The sequence below is a fragment of the Cygnus olor genome, chromosome 7, assembly GCF_009769625.2.
Source record: "Cygnus olor isolate bCygOlo1 chromosome 7, bCygOlo1.pri.v2, whole genome shotgun sequence".
Classification (NCBI taxonomy): domain Eukaryota; kingdom Metazoa; phylum Chordata; class Aves; order Anseriformes; family Anatidae; genus Cygnus; species Cygnus olor.
Window position 1 is genome coordinate 36,971,387 of NC_049175.1, and position 19,130 is coordinate 36,990,516.

General features: G+C 45.9%; 1 long non-coding RNA gene across 1 annotated transcript; it reads left to right on the forward strand.

Moving 5' to 3' along the window:
* Nucleotides 1-2,418: 2,418 nt before the first annotated feature.
* LOC121073488 lies at nt 2,419-18,310 on the forward strand. The gene is made up of 3 exons (XR_005821744.1): nt 2,419-3,655; nt 16,046-16,190; nt 17,379-18,310. It is a non-coding gene; the product is annotated as an uncharacterized LOC121073488 (long non-coding RNA).
* Nucleotides 18,311-19,130: the final 820 nt, after the last annotated feature.

The following is a 19,130-nucleotide window of genomic DNA, read 5'->3' on the forward strand; positions in this document are numbered from 1 at the left end:
TTTAACAAAAACAAGACTAAATACAAATTCTGTTTCTTATGTAATAGTTTTTTTCTTTTTAAAAGCCTTTTCCTTAAAAATTCATTCTAGTGGAATTTAACTTCTCAGGATTTATAGAGTCTTCACAATACATTTATAGACATGTGAAAGACCAGCAGTGAACAGCAGTTGTTTTTCTGAGATTTTCTTTCTATATTCCATATAATCCAGTGCTACACTTCTTTCACCAAAATGGAATTTATTCTTGAAGTGAAACTATTGTGCTGCTTCAGAAACCTGGGATTATTTTTTTCTTGTTTGGCATTTTTTTTTTAACTTCTCATGGTGCTAAATTGTGGGCCCGTGCTTTGGTAATGAGCAACAGTTGAAATACATGGTACTAATTTTTTAACAGAATTCATTGTAAGCTAACTCTTTTTAAGTCAAAAAGGCACTTTGTTCAGACAAAGCCAGACTTTCTGGAAATAAGCACTTTTAAAAGTGCTTTTCCCAAAGAGCACATTTCTAAGTGGCTGTCCTGCCCGTGGCTGGACGCAGTGCCGGGGGGGTGCCCGTGCGTCGCTGAGGAGCCCGGCTTGGGCAGGGCTGCTCCAAATCAGGGTGTTCAGTATGGCAACTGGAGCATCAGCCTCCTGTGGCTTTATGGTATGAGTGAAGCATCATCACATCTGAATTTTGTGCTGGTGCAGTTAAAAAGCGTTAGAAAGTGACTATTTTTGCGTGGGGCCTGCGCTGCTGTGTGGTGTGGTTCCACCCCTGCAGCTGTGCGATTTAAGAGTTTGTACTGAGCATGTATGCGGGCTTTCCTGCAGCTGAAATTTTGGTTGGGATCTGCTTGTGTCTAAGGGGCTGCAGAACTGTCTGCTTTCAGCTTCCCCGGCGCAGGGAGGGATGCGTGGGTGGAGGCTGCCTCTCGGTGGTGGGAAGGTGTACATCGCACACATGTGCCGGGCCTGAAATCCCCGCCTGGCTCAGGGGGAGAGCGGCAAAACTGCACCAAATGTGCTCCAAAACACTTTCAGCCATATGGCCAAAGCCTTAATTCCAGGGACTGCCGAGGAGCGTGGCTTGTACGCTGCTGCTGCCTTTCTGTCGGAAGAGGATAGCGAGCGTCCTTCTGCAGGAATAGCCTTTCCCTCTGCCTCTGGCACACGCTGCTGCTACTAACAGCTAACAAATAAAAGCAACCCCCCACAACAAAACACAACAAGACACACGCAAACCCCTACAGTTTGGCTTTATAATGAGTGGGAAATTTGTTATACATATCCCACTACATATCCTACAGTGGATGTGTAGCTTGCACTCACTGTGAGATGAGGTATTTATCACTGAGGACTGAAGCAGCTTGGGGGTTAAGAAGTGCCAGCGAGAGTTCCCCGGTTGGTACCTGAAACCTCTTAAGGTGCTGGTTCTTATTTCAGGTTTATGCACTCCTGCATATATGTTGCCTTCTACAAATACATTTCTTGGTACTCTTCTCAAAGTCGGTCTTTTGGGTCCTTTGACCTCCTAATGGAAAAGTACTGACTGAGTTCCTTGACTGTTTTTCTGTAAATGGGGATGAGTTAGGCAATGCAGTTCAGGGGGCGTTCCCAGGCTTCTGGGGGTGGACGTAGTGAGGCATGGGGTCACTGAGCTGGGAGACGCCAAGGAAAAATGCACGTTTTGCACAGAAGGGGTAGAGCAATAGTGTCAGAGCGACAGTCCTCCCTCCAGCTGAACTGAGGTGAGGTCTCATACTTTTCATGGTTGCCAAAGGGGCATGTTATATTTTTTTTTACTGGTGGAAAAGTATTTGATATCGATGTTTGGTGCAGTGATTAACATCACCTAGTTTATATCCTGCTTATTTTTTCTTTCTCCCTTTTCTTTCCCTTGCTTGTCCAAAGATTTCAGCTAGATTCTTGTTTTCCTATACTTCCCTTCTAGGGCATAAGGAGAAAACAAAACCAAAACCAAAACAAAATTAGAATATTCAAATGGGTTTGGGTTGCCTTGAGAGGTTGGGGCTCTTCAGAGGTGTTCAGGACTCAACTAGACAAATCCCCAAGCAACCTGATCTAATTTGACAGCAGGTCAGGCTGGATGACCTGCGGGGTCTGTTCCAGCCTAAATTAGTCTGTTTTTAATGATACAGCAGTGAAGTGCTAGTGAATAGTGAAGAGTGTTAGAGAACAGAGTGCAGAACGGGACTTCTCTTGCCCCGAGTGCCAGCTCTGAGTGCTGCCGCAGCAATTGCCTGCTGTATGGCATTAACTATATGCAACAAGTCTGGCTAACCAGAAAGCTCCTTTCCCCTGTCACTTCTTCTGTACTTGAATAAGAAATACTTTGAAAATGCTATGAAATTTTTTTCAAGGTAAGCGCCATATAGCTGGGATAGGTAATGCAATATCATTTTTAAATTAAAAATTAGTCTGGAACTACGTGAACATTGGTTAAAGGCTTCAGACAGTCCAAGGAGAAATGCGATGCAGTTAACAATTTTAGTTGGGGGAGCATTTTATTTAAAGTAATCACAAAGATGCAGTATCTCATAGTACTGAGGCAGAAGTGGAGGAAAACTTTTTATTTTTTTCTTAAAGCTTAGAAAATAAGCTTTCTTAAAGCTTAGAGCTTCTTAAAGATTTATTTTTTTTTCTTTTGTAGTTCTAGGCAGCTCATTCAGTTGAGACTACCGAGTTACGCAGAGAGCAATCAGTGAGCACAGCGTTACCGAGCCTGCTTTCAGCCCATTTCTGACCCAGACTTTCTTCGTTTTCCTGGTGTGGCTGTAGCCCGCTCTGCTGCAGCACGAGTGAGGAGTGTAATGACTTTTTCCCGGCTTTGCTTAGGGGAAACAACTGTCTGCCCATTCTCCTGGCTGTATTCACCTGCTCTGTCCTGACGTGTGTGGTCAGTCTGAGCAGAGCCCCTTTCCAAGCCAGAGAAGTGCTGCCAAGTGTGACACAGAGGGCGAGGAGGCAGGTGCTGGTACAGTCCGTACCACTTCCTTCGTAGAAGTCCCATCCCCAGTTACCTCCGGGTAGGTCCTCCTGCTGCGTCTCTCTCAGCTGTAGCTGTTTTTCTCCTTCAGATGCAAAGGATTTGAGAACAGGCAGCAGCAGCTGCCTTTGGTAGCACCAGGGATACTTGGTGACACCTGTGGTGCAGCACCGAGCTGCTTGGTGCTGCTGACAAGGGCGTTGAGAGGTGCTGTGCTTGCCCTCCTGCAGGGAGGGCAGGAGTGGGGACGTTAGGTTGTGGTGGCCGCTGTCCTCTGTCGTAGCGTGGCTGCGAGCTGTGTGTGTGTCAGGGGAGTGCTTCCCCCAGTACAGGAACTGCTTGCTCCCAAGCATACTTGCAGTCACACCAGCACTTCTACCGACCTTACTGCCCGTGTACTGAATGTTTAAAACCCCACATAAAGCGTGCAGGAAGGGCTGCACCAGACCTGCCCCTCAAGGGCCCTGAGCACCCGGTGCCTGACGGGCAGCCCAGGTTCAGGTGGGCTCCAGGCCACGGCCAGCACAGCTGAGATGCGGGACGAGCCCTTGGCTCTCTGCTCTCAGGAGAGCCGGGGAAAGGGAGGTGTGAGCCAGAGGTGAAGGTGTCTGTGGTGCTGCTGATCTGAGAAGGCCGGTAGGACGTGGGTCGTGGTTTGTCAGAGCAGGTAAGTGGGTGGTTTTGCTTCGTGGCCTTTGGGTCTCTTAAAATGCCTTTCTCATTGAGCCGTTTCCCATCTTATTTCTTATCTTAAATTGAGATCTGTTTAAGCTTTGATCCTCCTTAGATGTGAAAGAATGGGGAAGGATGGGTCACAGACTGCCTCAGCCTCCTGTAAAGGTGAAGAGGAAGGTGCTGCTTGAGTTCACCTGGTGAAAGGCTGCAGACTGACCACATCTTAGCGGTTAGGGCCTCCTACGTGAAAGAATACATTTCCAACACTTCTCCCGTGTCCTGCATGAACACTGAGCAAGGCAAGGCAGCAGTGGGTCTGGTGCACAGTCAACTCCAAAACCGCTCAGGTGGGCTCAGAGCCCCGGGCCTGCCTCGTGGTGGCACAGGTGCCCGGCTGGACCCGGAGCGGAGCGAGGGCTGGGCAGGCAGAGCTGTGTCCTGTGCTGGAGCAGGGTCAGGTCAGGGTGTTTGGGGGGCTACAGGTGCTGCAGTCGGCCCCTCAGCGCCTTTGCCCTGGTCTCATCGCAGCCACTGCCGTAGCCGTGAGATCAACCTTCAGAAAAACAGTGGAATTTCGCCACCTCTTTATCGCTTTGTTGCATGCAGGCTGTGGCAATATGGGGCTGTTCCTTGCCAGGGCTGTGTTCAGAGAGCTGGTTCAGAGCTAGCTAGCCCTGTCGCTTTCAGCCAGAGCCAGATTTCTTGAGGACAAACCTGTGGGAGGAAGGCAGCGCCTTGCTGGGACCTGACGGTGTCCCGCAATCCTCGAGCCAGCGCCTGCTCCTACAGCAACCCAGCTTGGGGCGAGCACATACAGCTAGTGAGCCTGAGGAGCTGGACGTGATGCAGCCACTTTTACCGGTGCTCCAGAGCTCACCGAGCAGCTCTGGCTGCGCGGCTGCGGCCGCCAGAGAGCGCGGTGCTGCTGCTCTTTGGTTGGGCCTGCTTGAGCCTAAACCGTAGGCAGGTGTCTGCTAAGGGCCCTTTGGACTCTTCTCAGCTCTTTTTAAGCTTGGGTGCTGAGTAATAATAGTACTGCTAGTAAAAGCTGCCTGAAGTCCCTGGTAAATCCTCCAGGTGCCTGCTTTCAGGGCGTGCTGCGCAATCCCCGTGCCTTTAGAAGCGACGACGCGCTCGGTCGGTCGGCGAGCTGCCTCGGGAGCTGCTCCCAGGCTGAGGGGAGGCCGACGGGGCAGCGGTGTGCAGCCGGGGGCAGATGCGATGGAAACGGAGGGGTTGGAACTGGGGGCCTGTGCTGAGCCCCCAGGGAGGGAGTCCTGAGAGCCTGGGCGAGCGGTGGGAGCAGCGCCACGGGAGCAACCCCGAAGCCCTGTGGTGCCACGGGCCCTTCTGGAGGAGGGATGGGCACACGATGTTGTCTTCTGACCTGGGAAAACTCATGTGAAATTAAAAGTCCGAACATCAGGCCGACTGCAACGAATGTGACCGAAACCCTTAAATAAGCCAAGTTCAGGCTCCCAGCAAAATCCAGCTGGCACTTCTGCCTGCTCAGTGCCTGGGCTAACCCGCCGGCTGCTGGGGCTTATCCCCCGCTCTCAGGATGCCGTCTGCACGCTGGGAACTGCATTTTGTACGGAAACTTGCTCCATCCCAAGCACTGTGCAGTGCGGTGCACCTTACAGTGTGACTGGAGGGTGGCAACAGTGTTAGTGGTGCTACATGTGAGTCGGGATGATAAGGTATGGTCCTCAGCTGGCTTGGTGCGTAAACACTTATTTTTATAATCCCTCATTTGTTAGGAGGTGCTGTGTCATGTTTTATCTGTGACGTGGCTTTTTGTACCAGGTTCAAGGTACAAAAAATCCACCATTAGTCATCTCTGGATGGAGACCTGTGACCCTTAACACCTCTGCGATCACTGGGCAAACAGGGAACTCCTCAGATATGGCAGAGAAGTCCAGTTGTTTTGCTAGGACATCTTAAACACTTCTGTCAATTACTTCTACCAGCTGGCTCTTTTCCCCTTTCATTTTTTTCCCCTGGATTATACATGTTTAACACTAGATGGAGCCTTCTGTGCACTGGAGGAACTGGGGAGACTGAAGAGTTCAGAGAAACATCCTTCACTTAGAGCAGTGTCTTGTGAAATGCGTTAATGGAAGTATCGCTGGCAATAAGGGTGTTGTTTAATGAAAAAAACACAGTGGGAAATTCCTTTTTGCACCAACAGAAGACAAAAATTGTGGTGTTTCCCTTTATGTGAAAAACACATCAGATCTCAGAATTAGAATGGTTATAGCATTCAAGGTTACGTACACATCAATTTTAAAATACTTCTTGAAGTATGCGGCGAGGAAGGGCAGTGTCTGTGGCTTTCAGAACATGTGCCTGCATATAGATGTGTGGAGAATTCTTTCTGTCCTACGGATGTCTGTGGCTTTCCCTGACTGCTTTTGCAGCTCTCCTTAGAAAAATTATTCAAAATATGCTGAGTCGTTTGACGTTTCCTTAATAAGCTGCTTATTATTTTGCATTACAGCCTTGGTGTTGGTCGTGTAGCACGCTGGCTGCTGATCTTTCTAAATGACGCAACGGTGACGATGCTTGTGTTGGGAAGCTCTCTTCAATATTACTCTTACAGAAGCTGGGTGGTGTCAGCATTCTGCGCACATACACAGCCTCTGAAAGCAACCAGGAAAGTAGATTACAGAAGACGAGTTTCCAAGAAGACAAAATTGCAACATCATTATGAAATGAACCATGTCGTCTTAATTTTCTGCAAGTTTTAGGCTGCATACAAACAATGGGTGCATCTTGCTGACATCAAGAACAGTTATAGGATATTGAGACAATGCAAATATAAAACATTTTAGGCAAATTAAATATGTTTGTATTGAGAATGTTAACTGAGAGAAATTCTTGTAGAAAACTCTCTGATGGATGAAGGGTGCCATGCAAGGGATACATCCTCTGAACCAAATGATTACCAACAGTTTTCAAACCTACAGGAAGGGATGCTTACCAGAATCACTTCATGACAGCCTCTTTAGTGAAGAAGGGGAAAAAAAAAAAAAAAAGGAAAGATAATTAAAACATGCATACTTCTACATGTATGAACATACTTTTTTGATTCTTCCATTTAAGCAAATAAATGCTTAAATGCCTTTTTATTTAGAAAAAGAAAAAAATAGACGTGTTTAGAATTCAAGTTCATCTCTACCGTCATATGCTTTGCTCTACCTTCACATGCATTTGCACTGTGCAAGACACTGGCTTCTTGCAGTAAGGGATGTAACAGCAGAGGCTGCCATTGACTTTGCAATCAGTCTATAAAAAGGGCTGCGAGTCTCTCCAGCGACAGCTAACACACTGACTGCTCCCCCTGCTCAGCAACCAACCGAGAGACTCCGTAAGGCTTTTGGTTGAGGGAATCCATCTAGCAAAGTAATGAAAAAGTTGAAAATAATGACAAAACAATCCACAGCATGTTTTGTCTTCGAAATTAAACTCGTTGCCAACAGCATGTTAAATTTCCAGTGATTTTCCATAAGTAATTCAGAACAATCATGCTACTCCTAAACCACCTGAATTGGCCTGCACCCTTCTGAGTTTGCGTTGCGTGGTGTAAGTCATCAGATGCAGGCTGCTTTGACTAAGTAGCTTTCCCTTTGTTTCCAGGTGAACATGACTTGCACATGCTGCTCAGAGTTTCAGTGCCCTTTTAAAAGATTATCGCAGCCAATTGAAGAAGTAACCTGTCAAAGCTGACATTCATCCCCTCTCCCCTAAATCGCACTCTTCCTAATTCAGCTGTGCTGAGTAGCAAGGTAGAGAGATATTAGTGGAACCAGTCCATAAAATTTACTCTATTTTTGTATTAAAACGTTACCCATGATTCCGGTAGCGATAGGGGATGTGTTCATAATGAAAATATTGCTGTCTAGATCTTGATACTGATAATACCCCGAGGCATTGGCAAACAAGTAATTGTGGAGCTGATATTTGGCTGCTCTCACCAGGGGCTGCAGGGAAAGCGGTTTTAAGCCATTTGCAAGCTACAGATTGGGAGTTCCTTGGTGCATCTTCACGTGTCATTTTGGGGGTCTTTGCTCAAAGTCCCTTGTTGTCCTGGGGCTGGGTGCGGGCAGTTCTGAGGCTGGCCGTCATTTACAGCGACTTTAGGGCACAGGGGTGGGTAGTGGGGATGAGTAACCCAGGTGGAGCACTATGAAAATGTAGCGGGATTACTGCAGGGATGGAGCACACATCTGGCTGCTTGACCCCCTGTAGCCTGTACTGGGTTATCGGCAGCCTGCTCGGACACCTCTGCGAAGCTCTGAATCGTGTGAGCTGCACAGCCTGCAACTCCTGCGTGTGTTTGGGTACGTGGCTCCTTTCTGTAGGCACCTTCCTAACAAGGCCAGTGAAGCTTTCTTCCTAATATGCCTGCTGAAGCTTGCTGATAAATTTTTTTGATGGAGAGTACGTAAGTGTTTTGGAGAGATCGATCACCCTGTAGGTAGCTAGGTATTGGTCATGTACATGCATAGTTTTGCTATACTTTTTTCTTAGGAATGAATGTTATTGAGGATGATCTGACCTCCTCTGTCCCCAGTACCTAAGAGGCTTTTACTGCAAACTACCTCCCTGGGTGTGCACCCATCCCTGTGCGAATTCCCAGGGGATTCAGGGAATTCCTCAGTGGCACCGACTCCTTGCACTATTTTTCCACTGTTTGTTCCCATCTGGGAGGAGGCTTCTCCAGAACTGGAGCTCGGCGAGTAGTGATGAATCTCAGGTCAAACTAGTCTCTTGTCGTCAAACATTCACTGCACTTCCTATCCCTACGAATAATGTGCTGCCTCCAATTAATCAGCGTGATGCTTCTAATGCAGATAAAGGAGAAAATGCCTTGATCTCTAAATCCTGGAAATGTGGGAGTTGGGATGATTTCCAAGGACAACTTTTGGATGTGCTGGACGAAGCTTGTGGGGACTGGAGAGCACCAAGCAGGTCAGAGGCGTGGAAGGGATGACCTAGTTTAAGGATTTTGTGATATTTCAAAATAGTTTTGTTTCTGCTCGCTTTCTTTTGTCATCACCTTAAATAAATAAATCTTAGTGGTAATAGGTGAGGAGGTACTTTATATAACGGTTTCTCTCCAGATATTTTTTTCTTTATGCTGTCAATTCTGATTGTTGCTGGATTTTAGCAGATGCATGGCAGATACAGCATTAGGCGAATTCTTCCAGGGTGCTAGGCAACTTCTCTTACGTGTTCACAACTGTCTGGAAATCCCAGGCGCTCTCAGGCATCCCTGCCCCATTTTCCCACTGCTGGGCTCAGGGAGCAGAGCACAGCTGGCTTGGTGTGCGCTGGCCGTTGTCCCTTCTGAGTCTGCCCAGCTTCCCCCGCTTGCAGCTGACCTAAAACAATTTTGTCAGGTGCTCTCGCTGCCTTGCTATTCGCCACTTCTTGCAGGCTGTTAATGAATATATTGAAAAACAGCAGCCCGAAGACTGATCCCTAGGGCACTACACTATTAACCTTTCTCCATGCTGAGAATTGGCCATTTATTTCCATTCTCTTTCCTATCTCTTAGCTTGCTTTAATCCATGACAAGACTTGATCGTTCACCCGGCGGTAACCGTGTTTCCTTTGCAGCCTCTAGGTAGGTAGGAACTTTATCAAATGCCTTTGGAGGCATCTTTGAACACCTCAGACTTCCCAGTCGTCCTTTGCATTATGTCTCCTTTACCCTGTGAAAGGCTCCCGATAAGCAGAGGAGGTGCAGGTCTCTGTCCCTGCTGTCTCGGGGTATCGCTGGGGAATGCTGCGGTCTGAACGTGCCAGCAAGGAGCTGCTTTTAAAGTGATGAGGGGGGGACAAAGTCAGCTTCCCACTTCTTGTCTTCCTGAATGTCCATATTTAAAGTCTACGCCTTAATTTTTGTGTGAAAATGGCTTGCAAATCGATTTTAGGCTTGCAATGGTTGATGTATCATTAGGGTGAATATCTGGAATGCATCTGGAATCTGGATGGCATCTGCCATCTTTTTCACATCTTTTTTGTCCTTGGCTTAACGCAATGTATCTGTTCAGCGAAGGTAGTGCAAAGAGAGAACTTTCTGAATAAGAGGCTGGTTTAGTTCAGTAGGACAGCCAAATAACTGAGCAGAGACTTTATTAGTTTCAGTTCAAATGCAACACAATCTCATCCCTGAAATGGAAATTTTCAAAAAAAAATGTTTTTTCTTGAAAGGTGTCTTTTTTCCCCTCACTTAACTTTTATACAGAATTCATTTCCAGTCACGTTGAGAACAAACACTACAATTTCTGTCTTTCAGGAAATGTTCTCAAATTCTTTAGCTAAGAACTATTTGAAAATCTATTTTGAGTTTTTAAACAGGTTTGCCCGCCTCAAATGACTTTTTCCAAAGGAACAATCTTCACCTGAAAAGTTTTTCCCAGCCCCAGGGAAGAGCCGTGCCTGCATGCTAAAGCGTCCGAGGAGCGGTGTGCGGGAAGCTGTGGTGTGCGTCTGTGGGACGTGGCTTTCTGAAGAAGAAAAGGGAGACAGGAAACCAACAGCGTGAGGGAAAAGGCATTTCACATTAGTGAAACCTTAATTCTTAAAACAAATACAATACAGTGGGCATTGATGCTCGGGAGAAGCAAAACATGAAATGGCAACACAGGGTTCAAACACAGCATCCTGGTAGTGCACGGCATTCTCTGTTTCCTCTGTTCTCCTGAGAGCTCAGATTAAATCATATTTTCCTATCTGTGCAAAGTGCGTTTAATGAGACAATTAGGCACTATGGACTCTAGCGGGCAATGGTAACTCCTGTATTACCTTTTTTTTCTTTTTTTTTTTTTTTTTCTCAGTACTTTGAGTTGGAAAGCTGGTATTTTAGTACCTTGTTTGTTTCTCCACCAAGTGACAGATCTGGATTTCACTCACCTACCTCTTGGCTGAACTTCGGTGTCACCTGTGCCTGCAGGGCCGTGCAGCACTGCAGCCACGTTTCGGATGAAGCACAGAAATGAATGCAGACTTTAGATTCTTTGGAATGCTTTAAAATAGAAACGTGGTGCACATGCACTGAAATAATCATGATCTCATTCCCGGGCTGGAGCCTGTGTCCCTGCCTGGCAGCTTGTGCCCTGGGCAGGGAGTACGGCTGGCACCGAGAGCCTGCGCGGGGACAGTGGATGTCAGTGCACTGGCCAAGTGCAAAAACAAAACAGCCAACAGCAGCCAAAATCCTCTTGTGTGCCGTGTTCAGAAAGTTCAGAAAATCATTGGCTTAAGGAAATACGATTTCAGCCTTCAGCGTTCTCTTCTGGCAATATGCATTCCCTGTAAATAGACAGTTATTTCTGCCAGGGGTGGAATTTTTCTCTCTTTGAAGCTGAAAACTCGTTAAAATCTGATGTTAAACAATTAATGTTCATAGGGACAAATTGTTTCATGTACTAGGACTTTCTCCAGCCAGAGAAAACACAGTATCCCTGAAAATTACAGGACTCATAATAAACTTCATACTAACAAAATGCTCGGCAATGTTTGTTTCAAGCCCCAATATTTTTTACTGAACCTGTGAGAATCTGTTTGCAGATCTGCCATCTGCTTGCTGATGAACGGTCTTGGTAAATAGTGTGTCTTGCCATAGCTTATTCTGCGTTTGATGGACAAAGAATGAAGTTAAGCATGTTTATCTACAGCATTAGTATTAAAACTAGTATTCAAATTTGAAATCGAGTAGTCTCAATTTTTGTTTTGCAAATAGTCTCCCTTCAAACTCGAGGACCTGCTGCTCCGCTCGGTGCCTGGGATGCTGGCCGCCACCCTCCTGCTGTGCTCTCCAGCCGCGCTGGGCAATGCAGGGTCTGTCCAACCCTGATGGGCTCAGGGCTCCTAATGTCTTCTGGGGTCACCAGAGCCCTTCAGGCTTGCACGCTTTATATGCTGGGGAAACCAAACTGAGATTCTGCTTTTCTTAAGGTTTCGTAGGAAGCATGAGAAGTCAGAGGTTGGGCTGTGTGTGTTGCCTTGGCTTATTGGAGCCCCACAGGTTTTGCCTCCGTCCTATGCAGGAGTGCTGTAGGGGCTCAGCCTCCTGTCCTCCGGGGCGGGAGGAGGCATGGGTGTAAAGGTGCGCTATGGGTTCACAGCCTCCCTTTCTCACAGCAGAAACAAGCCGCAAACACAGTTACACAGACCTATGGCATCGTGTCAGAACGGAGGGGGAAAGCTTTGGGTCGAGAAGGCCTGGGGGAGGACCAGGCTGGCGCACGCGGCGTCTTCTGTACTAACGCAATCCTGCGAGTGCAGAGCAGGTACGGCAAGCGTGGAATATACACGCGAGGAGGCAATCTAAACTATCGATCCTGTGTTCAGTTCAGGAGCGAACGTGAAGATGTGCTAGTGAATGGTTAAGGTGTGGGAAACTGTAGAGATGAGCATACTGATTTGGTGATTTTGTCTTTTCAGCTGGAATAAAAATCTGGAGATTCCTCTGGAATTTATGAAACTGTATTTATCGGCTTTAAACTTGAACAGAATGAACAGGTCCATTTACTGGCTATTTGCTGAATTTTGCTCTAAACGTTACAAAGAATTGGTCCAGAGAATGTAATGAGAATTCCATTTTAGATTGAACTATATTTTTCCCCGTGTATCTTAATAAAAACAATTCAAATAATAAGAAAATTACTTAGGCAAAAACCCCACTTCCTAGTTCTCGCATTTACTGTCGTCATTACCCTCGGTTTGTGGGTAAGGACATTGTTCATGCAAATAGCCTTTTACTACTGAACCTTATGGTCCTAACGACCGTTTCTGCTCCCAAGCCAGTTTGCTGCATTTTCTGACACAAACTGCTGCTATGAAACTTGCAGTGCCATGTGGGGACCGAAACTCCCCTGTAGCTGAAGACCGAGTGTTCTGGCCAATAGTCCCGGTGGTAGGTGCTGACACAGCCGTGCACCAGCTGCAGTTGTCCCTTCTCATTGTATCCCTAATTTGATATGAGAAACCAATGAGGTTTTTTTTTTTTTTTTCCAAATTTTTAATATCTCCTTTTCTTGCATCAAAATGAAACTATATCACACTTTATTTCCCTAACTCAGATAATTCTCGTTCCCTGAGGGGCATGATGAGCTTCTCAGCAGTAGAAAGTAATTGGTCATTAAAGGCTGGCTTTGGGGGTGCCAGGCACATCTCACACCTCCAGTGGCGTAAATGACACGTGGCCATGCTGCTGATCTCCAGATCCATCGCTGCTGAAGGGGCAGGCTGTGGAAGGAGGGAGGGAGGGAGGGAGGTAACTTCTGAACTCATCCTTGCTTGCTCTTCTCTAACTGATTATGTCTACCAAGAACAAACGTTGTTTATCTCATTCAACTTTTCATTTGCTTATTTTCCTCAAAAGGGTAAACTGTTACTAGGTTGTATCCTTATGTCCTCATATTATTTATCTCATTAATCAATTTCTTTGGAAAATGTTTGATCTGGCTCCCTGGGAATGGGTTACCAAAAAGGCTACACTTTCATCCCAGCAGACCAACATCACTTCATCTGTATTTTTCGAGCTCCCTCAGTACAAGAGGACTCTATCGTACTCACATTAATGGTAATGCTTTCAAACAATTCTTGTCTTCTGCATTCATATGGATTTTTAATTGATCAGTTTCTTCTAGATTATAAAATGTTACTGGGCTGCTTACATCACTCGTCTACTTAAGGCTTTTTATGTGCATCTCCTTCAGATCTCCTTCAGTCAATCAAAGAGCAAATCCTGATGGCTGTCTCACTAATGCTCATCCCTGAGACTTCTACCTTCTGCTCAAGCTTTTTACTGTTGGCCTAGTTACGTTTCTTGTCCACCTTGCCCAGACTGTCCTCCTCATCAGGTGTTGGCACTTCTTAATAGTAAATAGTGGGTAATCGTGACTATTTGGGAAAATCTGTCTCCTCCACTTCTCTTTAAGGTTGCTGAGGATCTCTTACACCTGGCTCACCTAAAGTCTAGTCTTATTACTACTGTTTTAAGTCCATGCAAAAAAATGTTGACAGCTGTCCTTTTAATAGCAGCCTGCAGGACACGGTAGCAGTTTGAAGAGTAGGAAACCCACGTACGCCTGTGCTAAATCTCGCTTATTTATAGCAGCCCAGGGTTTCCTCATGCTACAGCAGTGCAGATGTAGCAGAAGTTTCACAGTGAGCCACTGCAGTGAAAAATGTCAGTCTGTGTTCAGGTAGTTACGTGTTGAAGCTGGCTACTTCTGAGACATTGCAGGACTGCAAGCAGGTGACTGAGACACAGCGCTCCTTAATAATTTAAAGCGGGGATGAACTACGAGACCGTCAGTTAAAACGGATTCCTACTAAATCCTGGCATAAAATCAATGATCAACAAAAACAAACAGCAGCCTTTGGAGCCTTTGATGCTGCTTTTGCAGGGACTGTACGCCAGCTTAGGCCAGCTTTTGAATGCTGTGGAGCTGCCTGCTGCCCGAGGCACGTGAGCAAGCTCCCACCGGCTGCACGGGTGCGCGGCAGCACGCGGCACCCGCTGCCCATCCCCGCGGCCCCTGGGCTGGGCGTCCCTCTGCGTCCTGCCACCGGGCCTGTGCTCGGGGTGGGAGCATGGAGCCAGCAAGGGCATCCGCCCTCCGTGCAGAAAATGAAGCTGAGCAGCTTCAGACAGTTAAAAAATACATACTTGTAGTAATTAGCTTATTATCTGCAAAACTGTTGTAAACATGTTAATAATTAAGCAGCATCTACGTTGTGTAGTGCGCCTTTGGTTAATGTGGCAATGGTTATTAAAATACATTAATGACTCTGAGAAGGTTGATGTAGGTACTGCAAATCCTTTTCCCAAGTTTAGCACTTTTTTTTTTTTTTTTTTTGGTATTCACAGCAACTGCATATTTTGCAGAAAAGCACATAAAGATAATTCTTTTGTAAACTACATTTTTTAATGTGTCACTTAATGTGCATTTTCCTAAAATCATTTTGTGGGAATAAAGATGTCTGGTAGCTAAATTATTTGGTATTAGATTCTATACCATGAAAAGTCTGATTAGAATTGCAGGCAATAAAAATGAAAAACAAAATATTTAATGCACACACTGACAAAATAGTCTGCTTCTGTAAATGATCTTTGTGGGCTGTCTACTGTAAAACCAACAACAAAAAAAAAAGAACGAAAATTGAGATGGCATATTTTCACTTACCCTGTGATACGAGGTAAAATGTATATAAATATAAAATACCAAAATGTATCACTAGGTTATGGCTGTCTGTATATGCCAAAATCCTGCAAAGAGCCGTGCATATTTTAAGCAATGCACTTCTAAGCAAATGAAAATACTAAACCCTTAATTTGGGCTTTTCAAAAAGTATGTCTGGATATGATGGGAAGACGCATAGGAAAACACTTATCTGGTCCAAATAATCAATTATTTAAGACTGTGATCCTAGAAACTCACGCACAGACGTGTAACTTTATGCTGAGGAATAACCATCCCAATCAAGATGCGTTTATTTGACTCTAATTGCTTATGTGCTTCAAAATTTGCATAATTAGATAAAAATTGAAATAAAAGAGGAGTAGGAATAACATGCGCACAACTTGATCTTGATTGCGGTTAGGCGACGGCGTATCTGCGGCTTAGCTGTGATCAGCAGTTAAATCGGGCTGTTCGTGTTGTGGGGAGGCCCGACCTCACCGCTGGGAAGACGACGATGCCTTGGTCTGTGGCTGAAGCTTTTATTGCTCCTTCGGTGTTTAGTTGCACCATATGTTGTTTTTCTTGCTGTATGTTTGAAATTCCAATACGTGCCATTTTCCGGAGGGCATTGCTTGGTGGCTCACATGCTGGTGATCATTGTGGCTTATCCTCCCACTTCACCATGGATTTGTTTTAGCGCTGGTTATTGGTATACGTGTTTTGAAAGCGTTGCTGAAATCAAAGTGAACATCCCTTGTTTTTCCCATGCCCACTGCTCCAGTCACCTCACCCAGCAGTTCAGCATGGGTGGGCACAGTGTGTCTGCAGTAAAGCCATCCCCGTTCCCTTCTCGCCTTTCGTGCCCCTGGAAATGACTTCTGTGGGGCTCTGAAGATCCACGGTCTCCCCAGCGGCTGAGGTGGGGCTCGCCCTGTTTGGGGTTGGAACAATGTTTGCCTTTTTCCAGCCCTGGGGAGGCTCCCCTGGTCTCCATGAGCCTGGAAAGGAGCTGAGACATTTCCAGCTCCTTCAGCATCGTTGGAGGCCTCCTGCCCTCCAGCTGGGATAAGCAGTGGTGAGCCCCCACTGCACAACAGTAAGTGCAGACTTTGGCAAATAAAGGTATTTTTATTTTGCTTTCAAAGGGTGATCTTTTGTTGCATTCTCTCCCTTTCCAGCTCACAGCCTGTGTGTTTGCAGAGCTTTTCTCTGGTCTCCTGCCTGTGGCTTTGCCTCCTGGGGCTTTGTCTCTGTCTCCAGTGCCTGATGTGTTTTCCAGCAAATAGCACATGTTTGCTGGCACATGGACCTGTTTGTCTCCTGGTGGGTGTAGGAGGTGAACGTGTGGTTTTGCCTTTTTCTTTGACCGTGGACACTGTTAGTTGGGCTGTTGCTCAGGTGAGTAACCTCTGAGGTTTATTTTAAACAGAATCAAAGTGGATGTTTATTTGTTTTGGACTGGAAATAGTAATAAAGAGTGATGGAGTGGTATTTTTCTGTCTTCTGGGAACATGATGCATGTATTCTTTTGCAATACAGAGCAGCCGTACCTGTTAAGCACCTGATCCTGACCCATAAACCATCCTTGCCGTGCTTTGGATTGCTGAAATTTCATAAGGCTTTAACCAGAAAACCCTGATCACTTAATCAGAGGATTATTGTGAAGTACACAAGTAGTATAATTAAATGTCTTAGTACCTGATTAGACTATGGATTTAGAGATGGAGCAGCATTATGCAAAGATACAATGTAACTGGGTTAATAACAATCAACTGATTAATGTAGTACATCTCATTCAAGCCTAAAGGAGAATAGACTGAGATGATTAGCACAGTTGCAAATATGCAGGAGTGCGCAAAGCAGAATGTATGCGACAAGACTGAGTAAATGAGGGGGAATTTTATCAGTGTACCAAAATATAAAGATGTTTAAAGGAGAAACAGTGTTGTTAGACAACTTGCTGAAAGTAGCCTGGAAGATGCAGTGATTCTTGGCATGTTTGTTTTACCACGTGCTTACGATTGCAGTGAGTGAGTATTCAAATGGAAGTAAACAGAACATATTGTGTTAATAAACAAATCCAATCGTATTTAATTGTAGAAGGAAACAGAACTGAGTGGATACCCTGTTCTTAATGCTTGCCTGGGTAAAAAATGTACTGGAAAGCAAAATCGAACAGAAACCTTTAAGGGCTGTGAGCACTTGGCTTTGGTTGTGGTGGACAAGGCGAGCGGGGGGCAGCTGAGAGCCTCCCGTGCTAATGCCACCGTCCTGGCACGGGGCACAGGCGGGGCAGGGCTCTGGGGAGGTCATGGGTTTAGGTTTCATGCGGTGTCCAGGTGGTTTTGGTAGGCTTTTGGTAAATTCTAGGAGTTGGGGCTGGCTTAGGTTGAAATCAAGGAAAAAGTCTCTCACTGACAGCCGATGAAGCAATGGAAAACTTTTTAGTGTTCAGCAAGACCCACCTGCAAGATTCAACTTCCTTGTTTTGAGAACCGGTTCTTCTTCCAGGAAACAAAACCGGTCACCCACCATTCGAATAACCAAGAGACAAAATCTCCCCTAAAAATGAGAAATCAGGTCCCCCGTGCAGCCCTGCTGTGCTCCGTGGTAACACGCGCCTGCCTGCCCCGTTCGGCGCCCAGCCGTGGGAGCAGCGGCACGCTCAGCGGCAGGGCTCTGCAGTTAGCACGTGTTGAGGTCAGGCCACGTGGAACTGAATGCCGTTACTTTTGGAAGAACAGAGCTAAATATCAGTGCTTTCTTTTCCCTTAAAATGTAGAGACAGCTGGAGTTGGATGTGATGTTTGGGAATATGGAGAACGTCTCTGAGCTGCTTTTTCATAAACCTTTTTGGAGAACAGCTATCGAACCTTTAGAAGGTTCCTCTGCAGATCACCTCCTTCAGAAAGATCCCTTGTAGCTACCTTAGGGCCCGTGGCGTGCAGGAGGGGTGTGGGACCACGCTCTGACCCTCCCGGGCTGATGCTGGTGCTGTCGGAGCTGGCGGCTGTTGCAGTTGGTGAGAATTAACCATCGTCACCTGGGGATGGAAGGCGGACTACAAAGGAGGATTCGTGTCGTTCCCGGACGCAGAATTCTCTTCTGCAGTTTAATGATTTGTTTTAATGGCACGTAAACTGCCGGATTGCAGAGCAGTGCTCCAGAGATAAGCCATGCACACACAGTCAGAGTTCTCCCTGGTCCTTCTGGTGATAAAAGACTGCATTAACGTAGGATAAGGATTACGGCACCTGCAGTAATCCACTTACTTCTGGGACTGCACAGCACACCTGCGTGGCACGAAGCAGGATCTGACATCTCATTCTGCACATGGAGCTGGAGTTGCTGTGGGAGTTATCCCATGTTCTGGATTTTGGTAACAGAAGACTGCCCAGCTACTGCCCATTTGTGATTAAAGACATTTGGAGAAGCCCTCCAAAATTCAGCTTTTTAAGACATGGGGGGTAGGGGTGGGAGCTTTTAGGTGCGGTATCATAATAAAAACTTTATTAATTAGCTGTATATTAGAAGGTGTATATTAGAAAGCTTAACTTGCAATAATAAATGAGCAATAAAGCACAGTAAATGAAAGGAAAGAGACCGTTAAAATTATATAGGATTTTAAACTATAAATAGAACTTGAGATGTTACATTGCCTTAGAAAACAGCTCCAATCACCTATGGGTAAGATGTAAAGAAAATTCAGCATGTGTCTGGATTGGGGGTAGAGGAAGGGAAATAACTTCCTAGCTGATACAATCCAAAAGTGGAAGTGTTCATATAAGGAAATGAGAAAATAAATGTTCGCTTGAGTTATAGACTGAAATATGACTGTGATGTTATTTGGACCAGGTGATCTCTGCAGGTCTGTTCCAGCCTCATTCGTTCTGCGGTTTGAGCTTGGACTTCCTGAGTTCTCATTTCTGCTGTCACTTCCTATCTTTAAAGGCTTTATAAGGAAGATTGAGCAAGCTATATTTAGTCAGGCTTGAAAACCACCTTTTTTTTTTTTTTTTTTTTTCCCTCCATACTGCATTTATAGGCTGCTGAGGTCAGGTACCTTACAGGCAACTTTGATTGCTTCCTATTATTTTTTCTCTTAACTGTTGCTCTCTTGAAATGCAGCCTTACCTTGCCCAGTAGCATCCTGCTCATGCCTCTGCACAAGCTGCTGTTGCTGTTTGCAGAATCATACCCAGAAAGGATTCAAATATATCTTCTGCCTTACAGGAGAAGGCATAGGTAATAGCTTGTTTTCAG